At 39.4% G+C, this 20,821-nt stretch overlaps 16 non-coding genes across 16 annotated transcripts; all 16 read left to right on the top strand.

Annotated features, from left to right (window-relative positions):
• The first annotated feature begins 344 nt into the window (after nucleotides 1–344).
• TRNAM-CAU (transfer RNA methionine (anticodon CAU)) lies at nucleotides 345–417 on the top strand. The gene has a single exon. It is a non-coding gene; the product is annotated as a tRNA-Met (tRNA).
• Nucleotides 418–1,749: 1,332 nt separating this feature from the next.
• TRNAM-CAU (transfer RNA methionine (anticodon CAU)) lies at nucleotides 1,750–1,822 on the top strand. The gene has a single exon. It is a non-coding gene; the product is annotated as a tRNA-Met (tRNA).
• A 377-nt stretch (nucleotides 1,823–2,199) lies between these two features.
• TRNAM-CAU (transfer RNA methionine (anticodon CAU)) lies at nucleotides 2,200–2,272 on the top strand. Its single transcript has one exon. It is a non-coding gene; the product is annotated as a tRNA-Met (tRNA).
• Nucleotides 2,273–4,779: 2,507 nt separating this feature from the next.
• Nucleotides 4,780–4,852, top strand: TRNAM-CAU (transfer RNA methionine (anticodon CAU)). Its single transcript has one exon. It is a non-coding gene; the product is annotated as a tRNA-Met (tRNA).
• A 377-nt stretch (nucleotides 4,853–5,229) lies between these two features.
• TRNAM-CAU (transfer RNA methionine (anticodon CAU)) lies at nucleotides 5,230–5,302 on the top strand. The gene has a single exon. It is a non-coding gene; the product is annotated as a tRNA-Met (tRNA).
• An 882-nt stretch (nucleotides 5,303–6,184) lies between these two features.
• Nucleotides 6,185–6,257, top strand: TRNAM-CAU (transfer RNA methionine (anticodon CAU)). Its single transcript has one exon. It is a non-coding gene; the product is annotated as a tRNA-Met (tRNA).
• Nucleotides 6,258–6,634: 377 nt separating this feature from the next.
• Nucleotides 6,635–6,707, top strand: TRNAM-CAU (transfer RNA methionine (anticodon CAU)). Its single transcript has one exon. It is a non-coding gene; the product is annotated as a tRNA-Met (tRNA).
• An 882-nt stretch (nucleotides 6,708–7,589) lies between these two features.
• Nucleotides 7,590–7,662, top strand: TRNAM-CAU (transfer RNA methionine (anticodon CAU)). Its single transcript has one exon. It is a non-coding gene; the product is annotated as a tRNA-Met (tRNA).
• A 377-nt stretch (nucleotides 7,663–8,039) lies between these two features.
• TRNAM-CAU (transfer RNA methionine (anticodon CAU)) lies at nucleotides 8,040–8,112 on the top strand. The gene has a single exon. It is a non-coding gene; the product is annotated as a tRNA-Met (tRNA).
• A 2,957-nt stretch (nucleotides 8,113–11,069) lies between these two features.
• TRNAM-CAU (transfer RNA methionine (anticodon CAU)) lies at nucleotides 11,070–11,142 on the top strand. Its single transcript has one exon. It is a non-coding gene; the product is annotated as a tRNA-Met (tRNA).
• Nucleotides 11,143–12,081: 939 nt separating this feature from the next.
• Nucleotides 12,082–12,154, top strand: TRNAM-CAU (transfer RNA methionine (anticodon CAU)). The gene has a single exon. It is a non-coding gene; the product is annotated as a tRNA-Met (tRNA).
• Nucleotides 12,155–12,981: 827 nt separating this feature from the next.
• Nucleotides 12,982–13,054, top strand: TRNAM-CAU (transfer RNA methionine (anticodon CAU)). Its single transcript has one exon. It is a non-coding gene; the product is annotated as a tRNA-Met (tRNA).
• Nucleotides 13,055–14,105: 1,051 nt separating this feature from the next.
• On the top strand, nucleotides 14,106–14,178 carry TRNAM-CAU (transfer RNA methionine (anticodon CAU)). Its single transcript has one exon. It is a non-coding gene; the product is annotated as a tRNA-Met (tRNA).
• Nucleotides 14,179–15,116: 938 nt separating this feature from the next.
• Nucleotides 15,117–15,189, top strand: TRNAM-CAU (transfer RNA methionine (anticodon CAU)). The gene has a single exon. It is a non-coding gene; the product is annotated as a tRNA-Met (tRNA).
• An 882-nt stretch (nucleotides 15,190–16,071) lies between these two features.
• TRNAM-CAU (transfer RNA methionine (anticodon CAU)) lies at nucleotides 16,072–16,144 on the top strand. The gene has a single exon. It is a non-coding gene; the product is annotated as a tRNA-Met (tRNA).
• A 1,944-nt stretch (nucleotides 16,145–18,088) lies between these two features.
• Nucleotides 18,089–18,161, top strand: TRNAM-CAU (transfer RNA methionine (anticodon CAU)). Its single transcript has one exon. It is a non-coding gene; the product is annotated as a tRNA-Met (tRNA).
• Nucleotides 18,162–20,821: the final 2,660 nt, after the last annotated feature.

The following is a 20,821-nucleotide window of genomic DNA, read 5'->3' as shown; positions in this document are numbered from 1 at the left end:
TTGTTTGAAGAATATTCCTTGTTTCGCAAGTATGAATTTTTGCTACTCTGCAACCCATTCTAATTGGGATGAAAGAGAAGCTCAGCATCAAAATGTGTCTTGGGGATCGCCTTTGGATAATTTCAGCCTCCTGATTTCTAAGTCCCTGTGTCTATTCTGCTGTCTATTTTTTTTGTTTGTAACAAGTAGTATGACACTAATTAACTGCACTAGAATAGGTGCCCCAAATGTGTGAGAAGGCTATAAAGCTTGTTTGGAATATACACCCATTTCATTTTATTTTAGAACAAACGTTCACTATATTCATGTATCCCAGAAGACTATAAAACCCCATGGCGTAAGTTGCCTTGTTAGCGCAGTAGGTAGCGCGTCAGTCTCATAATCTGAAGGTCGTGAGTTCGATCCTCACACAGGGCATGTATATTTTGTAAGGAATAGAGAAATCCAGCATGTGTTCACACCAATCAAACAGTTTCCTTGAGCAACAATCCCTTCAGGACAGGACCATATATTGGCAAAATTTCATGAAATCATATCTAGACAAGTTAGAGGATGGGACACTTTGTGTGAAGAATATTCCTTGTTACTCCAGTATGAATTTTTGCCACTCTGCAACCCATTCTAATTGGGATGAAAGAGAAGCTCAGCATCAAAATGTGTCTTGGGGATCGCCTTTCGATAATTTCAGCCTCCACTTCCTCCTTTGGAATATACACCCATTTCATTTTATTTTAGAACAAACGTTCACTATATGCATGTATCCCAGAAGACTATAAAAACCCATGGTGCAAGTTGCCTTGTTAGCGCAGTAGGTAGCGCGTCAGTATCATAATCTGAAGGTCGTGAGTTCGATCCTCACACAGGGCATGTATATTTTGTAAGAAATAGAGAAATCCAGCATGTGTTCACACCAATCAAACAGTTTCCTTGAGCAACAATCCCTTCAGGACAGGACCATATATTGGCAAAATTTCATGAAATCATATCTAGACAAGTTAGAGGATGGGACACTTTGTGTGAAGAATATTCCTTGTTACTCCAGTATGAATTTTTGCCACTCTGCAACCCATTCTAATTGGGATGAAAGAGAAGCTCAGCATCAAAATGTGTCTTGGGGATCGCCTTTGGATAATTTCAGCCTCCTGATTTCTAAGTCCCTGTGTCTATTCTGCTGTCTATTTTTTTTGTTTGTAACAAGTAGTATGACACTAATTAACTGCACTAGAATAGGTGCCCCAAATGTGTGAGAAGGCTATAAAGCTTGTTTGGAATATACACCCATTTCATTTTATTTTAGAACAAACGTTCACTATATTCATGTATCCCAGAAGACTATAAAAACCCATGGCGTAAGTTGCCTAAATTCCATGAAATCATATCTAGACAAGTTAGAGGATGGGACACTTTGTTTGAAGAATATTCCTTGTTTCGCAAGTATGAATTTTTGCTACTCTGCAACCCATTCTAATTGGGATGAAAGAGAAGCTCAGCATCAAAATGTGTCTTGGGGATCGCCTTTGGATAATTTCAGCCTCCTGATTTCTAAGTCCCTGTGTCTATTCTGCTGTCTATTTTTTTTGTTTGTAACAAGTAGTATGACACTAATTAACTGCACTAGAATAGGTGCCCCAAATGTGTGAGAAGGCTATAAAGCTTGTTTGGAATATACACCCATTTCATTTTATTTTAGAACAAACGTTCACTATATTCATGTATCCCAGAAGACTATAAAACCCCATGGCGTAAGTTGCCTTGTTAGCGCAGTAGGTAGCGCGTCAGTCTCATAATCTGAAGGTCGTGAGTTCGATCCTCACACAGGGCATGTATATTTTGTAAGGAATAGAGAAATCCAGCATGTGTTCACACCAATCAAACAGTTTCCTTGAGCAACAATCCCTTCAGGACAGGACCATATATTGGCAAAATTTCATGAAATCATATCTAGACAAGTTAGAGGATGGGACACTTTGTGTGAAGAATATTCCTTGTTACTCCAGTATGAATTTTTGCCACTCTGCAACCCATTCTAATTGGGATGAAAGAGAAGCTCAGCATCAAAATGTGTCTTGGGGATCGCCTTTCGATAATTTCAGCCTCCACCTCCTCCTTTGGAATATACACCCATTTCATTTTATTTTAGAACAAACGTTCACTATATGCATGTATCCCAGAAGACTATAAAAACCCATGGTGCAAGTTGCCTTGTTAGCGCAGTAGGTAGCGCGTCAGTCTCATAATCTGAAGGTCGTGAGTTCGATCCTCACACAGGGCATGTATATTTTGTAAGAAATAGAGAAACCCAGCATGTGTTCACACCAATCAAACAGTTTCCTTGAGCAACAATCCCTTCAGGACAGGACCATATATTGGCAAAATTTCATGAAATCATATCTAGACAAGTTAGAGGATGGGACACTTTGTGTGAAGAATATTCCTTGTTACTCCAGTATGATTTTTTGCCACTCTGCAACCCATTCTAATTGGGATGAAAGAGAAGCTCAGCATCAAAATGTGTCTTGGGGATCGCCTTTGGATAATTTCAGCCTCCTGATTTCTAAGTCCCTGTGTCTATTCTGCTGTCTATTTTTTTTGTTTGTAACAAGTAGTATGACACTAATTAACTGCACTAGAATAGGTGCCCCAAATGTGTGAGAAGGCTATAAAGCTTGTTTGGAATATACACCCATTTCATTTTATTTTAGAACAAACGTTCACTATATTCATGTATCCCAGAAGACTATAAAACCCTATGGCGTAAGTTGCCTTGTTAGCGCAGTAGGTAGCGCGTCTGTCTCATAATCTGAAGATCTGAGTTCGATCCTCACACAGGACATGTATATTTTGTAAGGAATAGAGAAATCCAGCATGTGTTCACACCAATCAAACAGTTTCCTTGAGCAACAATCCCTTCAGGACAGGACCATATATTGGCAAAATTTCATGAAATCATATCTAGACAAGTTAGAGGATGGGACACTTTGTGTGAAGAATATTCCTTGTTACTCCAGTATGAATTTTTGCCACTCTGCAACCCATTCTAATTGGGATGAAAGAGAAGCTCAGCATCAAAATGTGTCTTGGGGATCGCCTTTCGATAATTTCAGCCTCCACCTCCTCCTTTGGAATATACACCCACTTCATTTTATTTTAGAACAAACGTTCACTATATGCATGTATCCCAGAAGACTATAAAAACCCATGGCGCAAGTCGCCTTGTTAGTGCAGTAGGTAGCGCGTAAGTCTCATAATCTGAAGGTCGTGAGTTCGATCCTCACACAGGGCATGTATATTTTGTAAGAAATAGAGAAATCCAGCATGTGTTCACACCAATAAAACAGTTTCCTTGAGCAACAATCCCTTCAGGACAGGACCATACATTGGCAAAATTCCATGAAATCATATCTAGACAAGTTAGAGGATGGGACACTTTGTTTGAAGAATATTCCTTGTTTCGCAAGTATGAATTTTTGCCACTCTGCAACCCATTCTAATTGGGATGAAAGAGAAGCTCAGCATCAAAATGTGTCTTGGGGATCGCCTTTGGATAATTTCAGCCTCCTGATTTCTAAGTCCCTGTGTCTATTCTGCTGTCTATTTTTTTTGTTTGTAACAAGTAGTATGACACTAATTAACTGCACTAGAATAGGTGCCCCAAATGTGTGAGAAGGCTATAAAGCTTGTTTGGAATATACACCCATTTTATTTTAGAACAAACGTTCACTATATTCATGTATCCCAGAAGACTATAAAAACCCATGGCGTAAGTTGCCTTGTTAGCGCAGTAGGTAGCACGTCAGTCTCATAATCTGAAGGTCGTGAGTTCGATCCTCACACAGGGCATGTATATTTTGTAAGGAATAGAGAAATCCAGCATGTGTTCACACCAATCAAACAGTTTCCTTGAGCAACAATCCCTTCAGGACAGGACCATATATTGGCAAAATTTCATGAAATCATATCTAGACAAGTTAGAGGATGGGACACTTTGTGTGAAGAATATTCCTTGTTACTCCAGTATGAATTTTTGCCACTCTGCAACCCATTCTAATTGGGATGAAAGAGAAGCTCAGCATCAAAATGTGTCTTGGGGATCGCCTTTCGATAATTTCAGCCTCCACCTCCTCCTTTGGAATATACACCCATTTCATTTTATTTTAGAACAAACGTTCACTATATGCATGTATCCCAGAAGACTATAAAAACCCATGGCGCAAGTCGCCTTGTTTGCGCAGTAAGTAGCGCGTCAGTCTCATAATCTGAAGGTCGTGAGTTCGATCCTCACACAGGGCATTTATATTTTGTAAGAAATAGAGAAATCCAGCATGTGTTCACACCAATAAAACAGTTTCCTTGAGCATCAATCCCTTCAGGACAGGACCATACATTGGTAAAATTCCATGAAATCATATCTAGACAAGTTAGAGGATGGGACACTTTGTTTGAAGAATATTCCTTGTTTCGCAAGTATGAATTTTTGCCACTCTGCAACCCATTCTAATTGGGATGAAAGAGAAGCTCAGCATCAAAATGTGTCTTGGGGATCGCCTTTGGATAATTTCAGCCTCCTGATTTCTAAGTCCCTGTGTCTATTCTGCTGTCTATTTTTTTTGTTTGTAACAAGTAGTATGACACTAATTAACTGCACTAGAATAGGTGCCCCAAATGTGTGAGAAGGCTATAAAGCTTGTTTGGAATATACAACCATTTCATTTTATTTTAGAACAAACGTTCACTATATTCATGTATCCCAGAAGACTATAAAAACCCATTGCGTAAGTTGCCTTGTTAGCGCAGTAGGTAGCGCGTCAGTCTCATAATCTGAAGGTCGTGAGTTCGATCCTCACACAGGGCATGTATATTTTGTAAGGAATAGAGAAATCCAGCATGTGTTCACACCAATCAAACAGTTTCCTTGAGCAACAATCCCTTCAGGACAGGACCATATATTGGCAAAATTTCATGAAATCATATCTAGACAAGTTAGAGGATGGGACACTTTGTGTGAAGAATATTCCTTGTTACTCCAGTATGAATTTTTGCCACTCTGCAACCCATTCTAATTGGGATGAAAGAGAAGCTCAGCATCAAAATGTGTCTTGGGGATCGCCTTTCGATAATTTCAGCCTCCACCTCCTCCTTTGGAATATACACCCATTTCATTTTATTTTAGAACAAACGTTCACTATATGCATGTATCCCAGAAGACTATAAAAACCCATGGCGCAAGTCGCCTTGTTAGCGCAGTAGGTAGCGCGTCAGTCTCATAATCTGAAGGTCGTGAGTTCGATCCTCACACAGGGCATGTATATTTTGTAAGAAATAGAGAAATCCAGCATGTGTTCACACCAATCAAACAGTTTCCTTGAGCAACAATCCCTTCAGGACAGGACCATATATTGGCAAAATTTCATGAAATCATATCTAGACAAGTTAGAGGATGGGACACTTTGTGTGAAGAATATTCCTTGTTACTCCAGTATGAATTTTTGCCACTCTGCAACCCATTCTAATTGGGATGAAAGAGAAGCTCAGCATCAAAATGTGTCTTGGGGATCGCCTTTGGATAATTTCAGCCTCCTGATTTCTAAGTCCCTGTGTCTATTCTGCTGTCTATTTTTTTTGTTTGTAACAAGTAGTATGACACTAATTAACTGCACTAGAATAGGTGCCCCAAATGTGTGAGAAGGCTATAAAGCTTGTTTGGAATATACACCCATTTCATTTTATTTTAGAACAAACGTTCACTATATTCATGTATCCCAGAAGACTATAAAAACCCATGGCGTAAGTTGCCTAAATTCCATGAAATCATATCTAGACAAGTTAGAGGATGGGACACTTTGTTTGAAGAATATTCCTTGTTTCGCAAGTATGAATTTTTGCTACTCTGCAACCCATTCTAATTGGGATGAAAGAGAAGCTCAGCATCAAAATGTGTCTTGGGGATCGCCTTTGGATAATTTCAGCCTCCTGATTTCTAAGTCCCTGTGTCTATTCTGCTGTCTATTTTTTTTGTTTGTAACAAGTAGTATGACACTAATTAACTGCACTAGAATAGGTGCCCCAAATGTGTGAGAAGGCTATAAAGCTTGTTTGGAATATACACCCATTTCATTTTATTTTAGAACAAACGTTCACTATATTCATGTATCCCAGAAGACTATAAAACCCCATGGCGTAAGTTGCCTTGTTAGCGCAGTAGGTAGCGCGTCAGTCTCATAATCTGAAGGTCGTGAGTTCGATCCTCACACAGGGCATGTATATTTTGTAAGGAATAGAGAAATCCAGCATGTGTTCACACCAATCAAACAGTTTCCTTGAGCAACAATCCCTTCAGGACAGGACCATATATTGGCAAAATTTCATGAAATCATATCTAGACAAGTTAGAGGATGGGACACTTTGTGTGAAGAATATTCCTTGTTACTCCAGTATGAATTTTTGCCACTCTGCAACCCATTCTAATTGGGATGAAAGAGAAGCTCAGCATCAAAATGTGTCTTGGGGATCGCCTTTCGATAATTTCAGCCTCCACCTCCTCCTTTGGAATATACACCCATTTCATTTTATTTTAGAACAAACGTTCACTATATGCATGTATCCCAGAAGACTATAAAAACCCATGGCGCAAGTCGCCTTGTTAGCGCAGTAGGTAGCGCGTCAGTCTCATAATCTGAAGGTCGTGAGTTCGATCCTCACACAGGGCATGTATATTTTGTAAGAAATAGAGAAATCCAGCATGTGTTCACACCAATCAAACAGTTTCCTTGAGCAACAATCCCTTCAGGACAGGACCATATATTGGCAAAATTTCATGAAATCATATCTAGACAAGTTAGAGGATGGGACACTTTGTGTGAAGAATATTCCTTGTTACTCCAGTATGAATTTTTGCCACTCTGCAACCCATTCTAATTGGGATGAAAGAGAAGCTCAGCATCAAAATGTGTCTTGGGGATCGCCTTTGGATAATTTCAGCCTCCTGATTTCTAAGTCCCTGTGTCTATTCTGCTGTCTATTTTTTTTGTTTGTAACAAGTAGTATGACACTAATTAACTGCACTAGAATAGGTGCCCCAAATGTGTGAGAAGGCTATAAAGCTTGTTTGGAATATACACCCATTTCATTTTATTTTAGAACAAACGTTCACTATATTCATGTATCCCAGAAGACTATAAAAACCCATGGCGTAAGTTGCCTAAATTCCATGAAATCATATCTAGACAAGTTAGAGGATGGGACACTTTGTTTGAAGAATATTCCTTGTTTCGCAAGTATGAATTTTTGCTACTCTGCAACCCATTCTAATTGGGATGAAAGAGAAGCTCAGCATCAAAATGTGTCTTGGGGATCGCCTTTGGATAATTTCAGCCTCCTGATTTCTAAGTCCCTGTGTCTATTCTGCTGTCTATTTTTTTTGTTTGTAACAAGTAGTATGACACTAATTAACTGCACTAGAATAGGTGCCCCAAATGTGTGAGAAGGCTATAAAGCTTGTTTGGAATATACACCCATTTCATTTTATTTTAGAACAAACGTTCACTATATTCATGTATCCCAGAAGACTATAAAACCCCATGGCGTAAGTTGCCTTGTTAGCGCAGTAGGTAGCGCGTCAGTCTCATAATCTGAAGGTCGTGAGTTCGATCCTCACACAGGGCATGTATATTTTGTAAGGAATAGAGAAATCCAGCATGTGTTCACACCAATCAAACAGTTTCCTTGAGCAACAATCCCTTCAGGACAGGACCATATATTGGCAAAATTTCATGAAATCATATCTAGACAAGTTAGAGGATGGGACACTTTGTGTGAAGAATATTCCTTGTTACTCCAGTATGAATTTTTGCCACTCTGCAACCCATTCTAATTGGGATGAAAGAGAAGCTCAGCATCAAAATGTGTCTTGGGGATCGCCTTTCGATAATTTCAGCCTCCACCTCCTCCTTTGGAATATACACCCATTTCATTTTATTTTAGAACAAACGTTCACTATATGCATGTATCCCAGAAGACTATAAAAACCCATGGTGCAAGTTGCCTTGTTAGCGCAGTAGGTAGCGCGTCAGTCTCATAATCTGAAGGTCGTGAGTTCGATCCTCACACAGGGCATGTATATTTTGTAAGAAATAGAGAAACCCAGCATGTGTTCACACCAATCAAACAGTTTCCTTGAGCAACAATCCCTTCAGGACAGGACCATATATTGGCAAAATTTCATGAAATCATATCTAGACAAGTTAGAGGATGGGACACTTTGTGTGAAGAATATTCCTTGTTACTCCAGTATGATTTTTTGCCACTCTGCAACCCATTCTAATTGGGATGAAAGAGAAGCTCAGCATCAAAATGTGTCTTGGGGATCGCCTTTGGATAATTTCAGCCTCCTGATTTCTAAGTCCCTGTGTCTATTCTGCTGTCTATTTTTTTTGTTTGTAACAAGTAGTATGACACTAATTAACTGCACTAGAATAGGTGCCCCAAATGTGTGAGAAGGCTATAAAGCTTGTTTGGAATATACACCCATTTCATTTTATTTTAGAACAAACGTTCACTATATTCATGTATCCCAGAAGACTATAAAACCCTATGGCGTAAGTTGCCTTGTTAGCGCAGTAGGTAGCGCGTCTGTCTCATAATCTGAAGATCTGAGTTCGATCCTCACACAGGACATGTATATTTTGTAAGGAATAGAGAAATCCAGCATGTGTTCACACCAATCAAACAGTTTCCTTGAGCAACAATCCCTTCAGGACAGGACCATATATTGGCAAAATTTCATGAAATCATATCTAGACAAGTTAGAGGATGGGACACTTTGTGTGAAGAATATTCCTTGTTACTCCAGTATGAATTTTTGCCACTCTGCAACCCATTCTAATTGGGATGAAAGAGAAGCTCAGCATCAAAATGTGTCTTGGGGATCGCCTTTCGATAATTTCAGCCTCCACCTCCTCCTTTGGAATATACACCCACTTCATTTTATTTTAGAACAAACGTTCACTATATGCATGTATCCCAGAAGACTATAAAAACCCATGGCGCAAGTCGCCTTGTTAGTGCAGTAGGTAGCGCGTAAGTCTCATAATCTGAAGGTCGTGAGTTCGATCCTCACACAGGGCATGTATATTTTGTAAGAAATAGAGAAATCCAGCATGTGTTCACACCAATAAAACAGTTTCCTTGAGCAACAATCCCTTCAGGACAGGACCATACATTGGCAAAATTCCATGAAATCATATCTAGACAAGTTAGAGGATGGGACACTTTGTTTGAAGAATATTCCTTGTTTCGCAAGTATGAATTTTTGCCACTCTGCAACCCATTCTAATTGGGATGAAAGAGAAGCTCAGCATCAAAATGTGTCTTGGGGATCGCCTTTGGATAATTTCAGCCTCCTGATTTCTAAGTCCCTGTGTCTATTCTGCTGTCTATTTTTTTTGTTTGTAACAAGTAGTATGACACTAATTAACTGCACTAGAATAGGTGCCCCAAATGTGTGAGAAGGCTATAAAGCTTGTTTGGAATATACACCCATTTTATTTTAGAACAAACGTTCACTATATTCATGTATTCCAGAAGACTATAAAAACCCATGGCGTAAGTTGCCTTGTTAGCGCAGTAGGTAGCACGTCAGTCTCATAATCTGAAGGTCGTGAGTTCGATCCTCACACACGGCATGTATATTTTGTAAGGAATAGAGAAATCCAGCATGTGTTCACACCAATCAAACAGTTTCCTTGAGCAACAATCCCTTCAGGACAGGACCATATATTGGCAAAATTTCATGAAATCATATCTAGACAAGTTAGAGGATGGGACACTTTGTGTGAAGAATATTCCTTGTTACTCCAGTATGAATTTTTGCCACTCTGCAACCCATTCTAATTGGGATGAAAGAGAAGCTCAGCATCAAAATGTGTCTTGGGGATCGCCTTTCGATAATTTCAGCCTCCACCTCCTCCTTTGGAATATACACCCATTTCATTTTATTTTAGAACAAACGTTCACTATATGCATGTATCCCAGAAGACTATAAAAACCCATGGCGCAAGTCGCCTTGTTTGCGCAGTAAGTAGCGCGTCAGTCTCATAATCTGAAGGTCGTTAGTTCGATCCTCACACAGGGCATTTATATTTTGTAAGAAATAGAGAAATCCAGCATGTGTTCACACCAATAAAACAGTTTCCTTGAGCATCAATCCCTTCAGGACAGGACCATACATTGGTAAAATTCCATGAAATCATATCTAGACAAGTTAGAGGATGGGACACTTTGTTTGAAGAATATTCCTTGTTTCGCAAGTATGAATTTTTGCCACTCTGCAACCCATTCTAATTGGGATGAAAGAGAAGCTCAGCATCAAAATGTGTCTTGGGGATCGCCTTTGGATAATTTCAGCCTCCTGATTTCTAAGTCCCTGTGTCTATTCTGCTGTCTATTTTTTTTGTTTGTTACAAGTAGTATGACACTAATTAACTGCACTAGAATAGGTGCCCCAAATGTGTGAGAAGGCTATAAAGCTTGTTTGGAATATACAACCATTTCATTTTATTTTAGAACAAACGTTCACTATATTCATGTATCCCAGAAGACTATAAAAACCCATTGCGTAAGTTGCCTTGTTAGCGCAGTAGGTAGTGCGTCAGTCTCATAATCTGAAGGTCGTGAGTTCGATCCTCACACAGGGCATGTATATTTTGTAAGGAATAAAGAAATCCAGCATGTGTTCACACCAATCAAACAGTTTCCTTGAGCAACAATCCCTTCAGGACAGGACCATATATTGGCAAAATTTCATGAAATCATATCTAGACAAGTTAGAGGATGGGACACTTTGTGTGAAAAATATTCCTTGTTACTCCAGTATGAATTTTTGCCACTCTGCAACCCATTCTAATTGGGATGAAAGAGAAGCTCAGCATCAAAATGTGTCTTGGGGATCGCCTTTCGATAATTTCAGCCTCCACCTCCTCCTTTGGAATATACACCCATTTCATTTTATTTTAGAACAAACGTTCACTATATGCATGTATCCCAGAAGACTATAAAAACCCATGGCGCAAGTCGCCTTGTTAGCGCAGTAGGTAGCGCGTCAGTCTCATAATCTGAAGGTCGTGAGTTCGATCCTCACACAGGGCATGTATATTTTGTAAGAAATAGAGAAATCCAGCATGTGTTCACACCAATCAAACAGTTTCCTTGAGCAACAATCCCTTCAGGACAGGACCATACATTGGCAAAATTCCATGAAATCATATCTAGACAAGTTAGAGGATGGGACACTTTGTTTGAAGAATATTCCTTGTTTCGCAAGTATGAATTTTTGCCACTCTGCAACCCATTCTAATTGGGATGAAAGAGAAGCTCAGCATCAAAATGTGTCTTGGGGATCGCCTTTGGATAATTTCAGCCTCCTGATTTCTAAGTCCCTGTGTCTATTCTGCTGTCTATTTTTTTTGTTTGTAACAAGTAGTATGACACTAATTAACTGCACTAGAATAGGTGCCCCAAATGTGTGAGAAGGCTATAAAGCTTGTTTGGAATATACACCCATTTCATTTTATTTTAGAACAAACGTTCACTATATTCATGTATCCCAGAAGACTATAAAAACCCATGGCGTAAGTTGCCTTGTTAGCGCAGTAGGTAGCGCGTCAGTCTCATAATCTGAAGGTCGTGAGTTTGATCCTCACACAGGGCATGTATATTTTGTAAGGAATAGAGAAATCCAGCATGTGTTAACACCAATCAAACAGTTTCCTTGAGCAACAATCCCTTCAGGACAGGACCATATATTGGCAAAATTTCATGAAATCATATCTAGACAAGTTAGAGGATGGGACACTTTGTGTGAAGAATATTCCTTGTTACTCCAGTATGAATTTTTGCCACTCTGCAACCCATTCTAATTGGGATGAAAGAGAAGCTCAGCATCAAAATGTGTCTTGGGGATCGCCTTTCGATAATTTCAGCCTCCACCTCCTCCTTTGGAATATACACCCATTTCAATTTATTTTAGAACAAACGTTCACTATATGCATGTATCCCAGAAGACTTTAAAAACCCATGGTGCATGTTGCCTTGTTAGCGCAGTAGGTAGCGCGTCAGTCTCATAATCTGAAGGTCGTGAGTTCGATCCTCACACAGGGCATGTATATTTTGTAAGGAATAGAGAAATCCAGCATGTGTTCACACCAATATAACAGTTTCCTTGAGCAACAATCCCTTCAGGACAGGACCATATATTGGCAAAATTTCATGAAATCATATCTAGACAAGTTAGAGGATGGGACACTTTGTGTGAAGAATATTCCTTGTTACTCCAGTATGAATTTTTGCCACTCTGCAACCCATTCTAATTGGGATGAAAGAGAAGCTCAGCATCAAAATGTGTCTTGGGGATCGCCTTTCGATAATTTCAGCCTCCACCTCTTCCTTTGGAATATACACCCATTTCATTTTATTTTAGAACAAACGTTCACTATATGCATGTATCCCAGAAGACTATAAAAACCCATGGCGCAAGTTGCCTTGTTAGCGCAGTAGGTAGCGCGTCAGTCTCATAATCTGAAGGTTGTGAGTTCGATCCTCACACAGGGCATGTATATTTTGTAAGAAATAGAGAAATCCAGCATGTGTTCACACCAATCAAACAGTTTCCTTGAGCAACAATCCCTTCAGGACAGGACCATACATTAGCAAAATTCCATGAAATCATATCTAGACAAGTTAGAGGATGGGACACTTTGTGTGAAGAATATTGCTTGTTACTCCAGTATGAATTTTTGCCACTCTGCAACCCATTCTAATTGGGATGAAAGAGAAGCTCAGCATCAAAATGTGTCTTGGGGATCGCCTTTCGATAATTTCAGCCTCCACCTCCTCCTTTGGAATATACACCCATTTCATTTTATTTTAGAACAAACGTTCACTATATGCATGTATCCCAGAAGACTATAAAAACCCATGGCGCAAGTTGCCTTGTTAGCGCAGTAGGTAGCGCGTCAGTCTCATAATCTGAAGGTCGTGAGTTCGATCCTCACACAGGGCATGTATATTTTGTAAGAAATAGAGAAATCCAGCATGTGTTCACACCAATCAAACAGTTTCCTTGAGCAACAATCCCTTCAGGACAGGACCATACATTGGCAAAATTCCATGAAATCATATCTAGACAAGTTAGAGGATGGGACACTTTGTTTGAAGAATATTCCTTGTTTCGCAAGTATGAATTTTTGCCACTCTGCAACCCATTCTAATTGGGATGAAAGAGAAGCTCAGCATCAAAATGTGTCTTGGGGATCGCCTTTGGATAATTTCAGCCTCCTGATTTCTAAGTCCCTGTGTCTATTCTGCTGTCTATTGTTTTTGTTTGTAACAAGTAGTATGACACTAATTAACTGCACTAGAATAGGTGCCCCAAATGTGTGAGAAGGCTATAAAGCTTGTTTGGAATATACACCCATTTCATTTTATTTTAGAACAAACGTTCACTATATTCATGTATCCCAGAAGACTATAAAAACCCAGGGCGTAAGTTCCCTTGTTAGCGCAGTAGGTAGCGCGTCAGTCTCATAATCTGAAGGTCGTCAGTTTGATCCTCACACAGGGCATGTATATTTTGTAAGGAATAGAGAAATCCAGCATGTGTTCACACCAATCAAACAGTTTCATTGCGCAACAATCCCTTCAGGACAGAACCATATATTGGCAAAATTCCATGAAATCATATCTAGACAAGTTAGAGCATGGGGCACTTTGTTTGAAGAATATTCCTTGTTTCGCAAGTATGAATTTTTGCAACTCTGCAACCCATTCTAATTGGGATGAAAGAGAAGCTCAGCATCAAAATGTGTCTTGGGGATCGCCTTTGGATAATTTCAGCCTCCTGATTTCTAAGTCCCTGTGTCTATTCTGCTGTCTATTTTTTTTGTTTGTAACAAGTAGTATGACACTAATTAACTGCACTAGAATAGGTGCCCCAAATGTGTGAGAAGGCTATAAAGCTTGTTTGGAATATACACCCATTTCATTTTATTTTAGAACAAACGTTCACTATATTCATGTATCCCAGAAGACTATAAAAACCCATGGCGTAAGTTGCCTTGTTAGCGCAGTAGGTAGCGCGTCAGTCTCATAATCTGAAGGTCGTGAGTTCGATCCTCACACAGGGCATGTATATTTTGTATGGAATAGAGAAATCCAGCATGTGTTCACACCAATCAAACAGTTTCCTTGCGCAACAATCCCTTCAGGACAGGACCATATATTGGCAAAATTTCATGAAATCATATCTAGACAAGTTAGAGGATGGGACACTTTGTGTGAAGAATATTCATTGTTACTCCAGTATGAATTTTTGCCACTCTGCAACCCATTCTAATTGGGATGAAAGAGAAGCTCAGCATCAAAATGTGTCTTGGGGATCGCCTTTTGATAATTTCAGCCTCCACCTCCTCCTTTGGAATATACACCCATTTCATTTTATTTTAGAACAAACGTTCACTATATGCATGTATCCCTGAAGACTATAAAAATATATGGCGCAAGTTGCCTTGTTAGCGCAGTAGGTAGCGCGTCACTCTCATAATCTGAAGGTCGTGAGTTCGATCCTCACACCGGGCATGTATATTTTGTAAGAAATAGAGAAATCCAGCATGTGTTCACACCAATCAAACAGTTTCCTTGAGCAACAATCCCTTCAGGACAGGACCATACATTGGCAAAATTCCATGAAATCATATCTAGACAAGTTAGAGGATGGGACACTTTGTTTGAAGAATATTCCTTGTTTCGCAAGTATGAATTTTTGCCACTCTGCAACCCATTCTAATTGGGATGAAAGAGAAGCTCAGCATCAAAATGTGTCTTGGGGATCACCTTTGGATAATTTCAGCCTCCTGATTTCTAAGTCCCTGTGTCTATTCTGCTGTCTATTTTTTTGTTTGTAACAAGTAGTATGACACTAATTAACTGCACTAGAATAGGTGCCCCAAATGTGTGAGAAGGCTATAAAGCTTGTTTGGAATATACACCCATTTCATTTTATTTTAGAACAAACGTTCACTATATGCATGTATCCCAGAAGACTATAAAAACCCATGGTGCAAGTTGCCTTGTTAGCGCAGTAGGTAGCGCGTCAGTCTCATAATCTGAAGGTCGTGAGTTCGATCCTCACACAGGGCATGTATATTTTGTAAGAAATAGAGAAATCCAGCATGTGTTCACACCAATCAAACAGTTTCCTTGAGCAACAATCCCTTCAGGACAGGACCATATATTGGCAAAATTTCATGAAATCATATCTAGACAAGTTAGAGGATGGGACACTTTGTGTGAAGAATATTCCTTGTTACTCCAGTATGAATTTTTGCCACTCTGCAACCCATTCTAATTGGGATGAAAGAGAAGCTCAGCATCAAAATGTGTCTTGGGGATCGCCTTTGGATAATTTCAGCCTCCTGATTTCTAAGTCCCTGTGTCTATTCTGCTGTCTATTTTTTTTGTTTGTAACAAGTAGTATGACACTAATTAACTGCACTAGAATAGGTGCCCCAAATGTGTGAGAAGGCTATAAAGCTTGTTTGGAATATACACCCATTTCATTTTATTTTAGAACAAACGTTCACTATATTCATGTATCCCAGAAGACTATAAAAACCCATGGCGTAAGTTGCCTAAATTCCATGAAATCATATCTAGACAAGTTAGAGGATGGGACACTTTGTTTGAAGAATATTCCTTGTTTCGCAAGTATGAATTTTTGCTACTCTGCAACCCATTCTAATTGGGATGAAAGAGAAGCTCAGCATCAAAATGTGTCTTGGGGATCGCCTTTGGATAATTTCAGCCTCCTGATTTCTAAGTCCCTGTGTCTATTCTGCTGTCTATTTTTTTTGTTTGTAACAAGTAGTATGACACTAATTAACTGCACTAGAATAGGTGCCCCAAATGTGTGAGAAGGCTATAAAGCTTGTTTGGAATATACACCCATTTCATTTTATTTTAGAACAAACGTTCACTATATTCATGTATCCCAGAAGACTATAAAACCCCATGGCGTAAGTTGCCTTGTTAGCGCAGTAGGTAGCGCGTCAGTCTCATAATCTGAAGGTCGTGAGTTCGATCCTCACACAGGGCATGTATATTTTGTAAGGATTAGAGAAATCCAGCATGTGTTCACACCAATCAAACAGTTTCCTTGAGCAACAATCCCTTCAGGACAGGACCATATATTGGCAAAATTTCATGAAATTATATCTAGACAAGTTAGAGGATGGGACACTTTGTGTGAAGAATATTCCTTGTTACTCCAGTATCAATTTTTGCCACTCTGCAACCCATTCTAATTGGGATGAAAGAGAAGCTCAGCATCAAAATGGGTCTTGGGGATCGCCTTTCGATAATTTCAGCCTCCACCTCCTATTTTGGAATATACACCCATTTCATTTTATTTTAGAACAAACGTTCACTATATGCATGTATCCCAGAAGACTATAAAAACCCATGGCGCAAGTTGCCTTGTTAGCGCAGTAGGTAGCGCGTAAGTCTCATAATCTGAAGGTCGTGAGTTCGATCCTCACACAGGGCATGTATATTTTGTAAGAAATAGAGAAATTCAGCATGTGTTCACACCAATCAAACAGTTTCCTTGAGCAACAATCCCTTCAGGACAGGACCATACATTTGCAAAATTCCATGAAATCATATCTAGACAAGTTAGAGGATGGGACACTTTGTTTGAAGAATATTCCTTGTTTCGCAAGTATGAATTTTTGCCACTCTGCAACCCATTCTAATTGGGATGAAAGAGAAGCTCAGCATCAAAATGTGTCTTGGGGATCGCCTTTGGATCATTTCAGCCTCCTGATTTCTAAGTCCCTGTGTCTATTCTGCTGTCTATTTTTTTTTGTTTGTAACAAGTAGTATGACACTAATTAACTGCACTAGAATAGGTGCCCCAAATGTATGAAGGCTATAAAGCTTGTTTGGAATATACACCCATTTCATTTTATTTTAGAACAAACGTTCACTATATTCATGTATCCCAGAAGACTATAAAAGCCCATGGCGTAAGTTGTCTTGTTAGCGCAGTAGGTAGCGCGTCAGTCTCATAATCTGAAGGTCGTGAGTTCAATCCTCACACAGGGCATGTATATTATGTAAGGAATAGAGAAATCCAGCATGTGTTCACACCAATCAAACAGTTTCCTTGAGCAACCAATCCCTTCAGGACAGGACCATATATTGGCAAAATTTCATGAAATCATATCTAGACAAGTTAGAGGATGGGACACTTTGTGTGAAGAATACTCCTTGTTACTCCAGTATGAATTTTTGCCACTCTGCAACCCATTCTAATTGGGATGAAAGAGAAGCTCAGCATCAAAATGTGTCTTGGGGATCGCCTTCGATAATTTCAGCCTCCTCCTTTGGAATATACACCCATTTAATTTTATTTTAGAACAAACGTTCACTATATGCATGTATCCCAGAAGACTATAAAAACCCATGGCGCAAGTTGCCTTGTTAGCGCAGTAGGTAGCGCGTCAGTCTCATAATCTGAAGGTTGTGAGTTCGATCTTCACACAGGGCATGTATATTTTGTAAGAAATAGAGAAATCCAGCATGTGTTCACACCAATCAAACCGTTTCCTTGAGCAACAATCCCTTCAGGACAGGACCATACATTGGCAAAATTCCATGAAATCATATCTAGACAAGTTAGAGGATGGGACACTTTGTTTGAAGAATATTCCTTGTTTCGCAAGTATGAATTTTTGCCACTCTGCAACCCATTCTAATTGGGATGAAAGAGAAGCTCAGCATCAAAATGTGTCTTGGGGATCGCCTTTGGATAATTTCAGCCTCCTGATTTCTAAGTCCCTGTGTCTATTCTGCTGTCTATTTTTTTTGTTTGTAACAAGTAGTATGACACTAATTAACTGCACTAGAATAGGTGCCCTAAATGTGTGAGAAGGCTATAAAGCTTGTTTGGAATATACACCCATTTCATTTTATTTTAGAACAAACGTTCACTATATTCATGTATCCCAGAAGACTATAAAAACCCATGGCGTAAGTTGCCTTGTTAGCGCAGTAGGTAGCGCGTCAGTCTCATAATCTGAAGGTCGTGAGTTCGATCCTCACACAGGGCATGTATATTATGTAAGGAATAGAGAAATCCAGCATGTGTTCACACCAATCAAACAGTTTCCTTGAGCAACCAATCCCTTCAGGTCAGGATCATATATTGGCAAAATTTCATGAAATCATATCTAGACAAGTTAGAGGATGGGACACTTTGTGTGAAGGTTACTCCAGTATGAATTTTTGCCACTCTGCAACCCATTCTAATTGGGATGAAAGAGAAGCTCAGCATCAAAATGTGTCTTGGGGATCGCATTTCGATAATTTCAGCCTCCTCCTTTGGAATATACACCCATTTAATTTTATTTTAGAACAAATGTTCACTATATGCATGTATCCCAGAAGACTATAAAAACCCATGGCGTAAGTTGCCTTGTTAGCGCAGTAGGTAGCGCGTCAGTCTCATAATCTGAAGGTCGTGAGTTCGATCCTCACACCGGGCATGTATATTTTGTAAGAAATAGAGAAATCCAGCATGTGTTCACACCAATCAAACAGTTTCCTTGAGCAACAATCCCTTCAGGACAGGACCATACATTGGCAAAATTCCATGAAATCATATCTAGACAAGTTAGAGGATGGGACACTTTGTTTGAAGAATATTCCTTGTTTCGCAAGTATGAATTTTTGCCACTCTGCAACACATTCTAATTGGGATGAAAGAGAAGCTCAGCATCAAAATGTGTCTTGGGGATCGTCTTTGGATAATTTCAGCCTCCTGATTTCTAAGTCCCTGTGTCTATTCTGCTGTCTATTTTTTTTGTTTGTAACAAGTAGTATGACACTAATTAACTGCACTAGAATAGGTGCCCCAAATGTGTGAGAAGGCTATAAAGCTTGTTTGGAATATACACCCATTTCATTTTATTTTAGAACAAACGTTCACTATATTCATGTATCCCAGAAGACTATAAAAACCCATGGCGTAAGTTGCCTTGTTAGCGCAGTAGGTAGCGCGTCAGTCTCATAATCTTAAGGTCGTGAGTTCGATCCTCACACAGTGCATGTATATTTTGTAAGGAATAGAGAAATCCAGCATGTGTTCACACCAATCAAACAGTTTCCTTGAGCAACAATCCCTTCAGGACAGGACCATATATTGGCAAAATTCCATGAAATCATATCTAGACAAGTTAGAGGATGGGACACTTTGTGTGAAGAATATTCCTTGTTACTCCAGTATGAATTTTTGCCACTCTGCAACCCATTCTAATTGGGATGAAAGAGAAGCTCAGCATCAAAATGTGTCTTGGGGATCGCCTTTGGATAATTTCAGCCTCCTGATTTCTAAGTCCCTGTGTCTATTCTGCTGTCTATTTTTTTTGTTTGTAACAAGTAGTATGACACTAATTAACTGCACTAGAATAGGTGCCCCAAATGTGTGAGAAGGCTATAAAGCTTGTTTGGAATATACACCTATTTCATTTTATTTTAGAACAAACGTTCACTATATGCATGTATCCCAGAAGACTATAAAAACCCATGGCGTAAGTTGCCTTGTTAGCGCAGTAGGTAGCGCGTCAGTCTCATAATCTGAAGGTCGTGAGTTTGATCCTCACACAGGGCATGTATATTTTGTAAGAAATAGAGAAATCCAGCATGTGTTCACACCAATCAAACAGTTTCCTTGAGCAACAATCCCTTCAGGACAGGACCATACATTGGCAAAATTCCATGAAATCATATCTAGACAAGTTAGAGGATGGGACACTTTGTTTGAAGAATATTCCTTGTTTCGCAAGTATGAATTTTTGCCACTCTGCAACCCATTCTAATTGGGATGAAAGAGAAGCTCAGCATCAAAATGTGTCTTGGGGATCGCCTTTGGATAATTTCAGCCTCCTGATTTCTAAGTCCCTGTGTCTATTCTGCTGTCTATTGTTTTTGTTTGTAACAAGTAGTATGACACTAATTAACTGCACTAGAATAGGTGCCCCAAATGTGTGAGAAGGCTATAAAGCTTGTTTGGAATATACACCCATTTCATTTTATTTTAGAACAAACGTTCACTATATTCATGTATCCCAGAAGACTATAAAAACCCAGGGCGTAAGTTCCCTTGTTAGCGCAGTAGGTAGCGCGTCAGTCTCATAATCTGAAGGTCGTCAGTTCGATCCTCACACAGGGCATGTATATTTTGTAAGGAATAGAGAAATCCAGCATGTGTTCACACCAATCAAACAGTTTCATTGCGCAACAATCCCTTCAGGACAGAACCATATATTGGCAAAATTCCATGAAATCATATCTAGACAAGTTAGAGGATGGGGCACTTTGTTTGAAGAATATTCATTGTTACTCCAGTATGAATTTTTGCCACTCTGCAACCCATTCTAATTGGGATGAAAGAGAAGCTCAGCATCAAAATGTGTCTTGGGGATCGCCTTTTGATAATTTCAGCCTCCACCTCCTCCTTTGGAATATACACCCATTTCATTTTATTTTAGAACAAACGTTCACTATATGCATGTATCCCTGAAGACTATAAAAATATATGGCGCAAGTTGCCTTGTTAGCGCAGTAGGTAGCGCGTCACTCTCATAATCTGAAGGTCGTGAGTTCGATCCTCACACCGGGCATGTATATTTTGTAAGAAATAGAGAAATCCAGCATGTGTTCACACCAATCAAACAGTTTCCTTGAGCAACAATCCCTTCAGGACAGGACC

The sequence above is a fragment of the Pelobates fuscus genome, chromosome 3, assembly GCF_036172605.1.
Source record: "Pelobates fuscus isolate aPelFus1 chromosome 3, aPelFus1.pri, whole genome shotgun sequence".
In the NCBI taxonomy this organism is placed as follows: Eukaryota; Metazoa; Chordata; class Amphibia; order Anura; family Pelobatidae; genus Pelobates; species Pelobates fuscus.
This window is presented reverse-complemented; position numbering and strand designations above follow the sequence as displayed.